The sequence below is a fragment of the Arachis duranensis genome, chromosome 6 (genome assembly GCF_000817695.3).
Source record: "Arachis duranensis cultivar V14167 chromosome 6, aradu.V14167.gnm2.J7QH, whole genome shotgun sequence".
NCBI classification, from domain to species: Eukaryota; Viridiplantae; Streptophyta; class Magnoliopsida; order Fabales; family Fabaceae; genus Arachis; species Arachis duranensis.
The window spans coordinates 80,269,119-80,269,976 of record NC_029777.3 but is presented as its reverse complement, the minus strand read 5'-3'; the positions used below and the strand labels follow the sequence as shown (position 1 = coordinate 80,269,976).

Below are 858 nucleotides of genomic sequence, written 5' to 3'. Positions count from 1 at the left end.
CTTAGAATTCTCTGTCTGTTGCTGAGAAGATGATGGAAAAGGCTTGCCATTGCTAAACCTATTTCTTCCACCATTATTGTTGTTGAAACCTTGTTGAGGTCTTTGTTGATCCTTCCATGAGAGATTTGAATGATTTCTCCATGAAGGATTATAGGTGTTTCCATAGGGTTCTCCCATGTAATTCACCTCTTCCATTGATGGGTTCTCAGGATCATAAGCTTCTTCTTCAGATGAAGCGTCCTTAGTACTGCCTGGTGCAGCTTGCATTCCAGATAGACTTTGAGAAATCATATTGACTTGCTAACTCAATATTTTGTTCTGAGCCAATATGGCATTCAGAGTATCAATCTTAAGAACTCATTTCTTCTGATTTGTCCCATTATTCACAGGATTCCTTTCAGAAGTGTACATGAGTTGGTTATTTGCAACCATTTCAATGAGTTCTTGAGCTTCTGCAGGCGTCTTCTTCAGATGAAGAGATCCTCCAGCAGAGCTGTCCAATGACATCTTGGACAGTTCAGATAGACCATCATAGAAGATACCTATGATGCTCTATTCAGAAAGCATGTCAGAAGGACACTTTCTAATCAATTGTTTGTATCTTTCCCAAGCTTCATAGAGGGATTCACCTTCCTTCTGTCTGAAGGTTTGGACTTCCACTCTAAGCTTACTCAATTTTTGAGGTGGAAAGAACTTTGCCAAAAAGGCATTGACTAGCTTTTCCTAAGAGTTTAGGCTTTCTTTAGGTTGTGAGTCCAACCATATCCTAGCTCTGTTTCTTACAGCAAAAGGGAATAGCATAAGTCTGTAGACCTCAGGGTTAACCCCATTGGTCTTGACAGTGTCACAGATTTACAA

At 40.0% G+C, this 858-nt stretch overlaps 1 non-coding gene across 1 annotated transcript; it reads left to right on the top strand.

Annotated features, from left to right (window-relative positions):
• The first annotated feature begins 561 nt into the window (after positions 1–561).
• Positions 562–669, top strand: LOC127739834 (small nucleolar RNA R71). Its single transcript, XR_008000576.1, has one exon. It is a non-coding gene; the product is annotated as a small nucleolar RNA R71 (small nucleolar RNA).
• Positions 670–858: the final 189 nt, after the last annotated feature.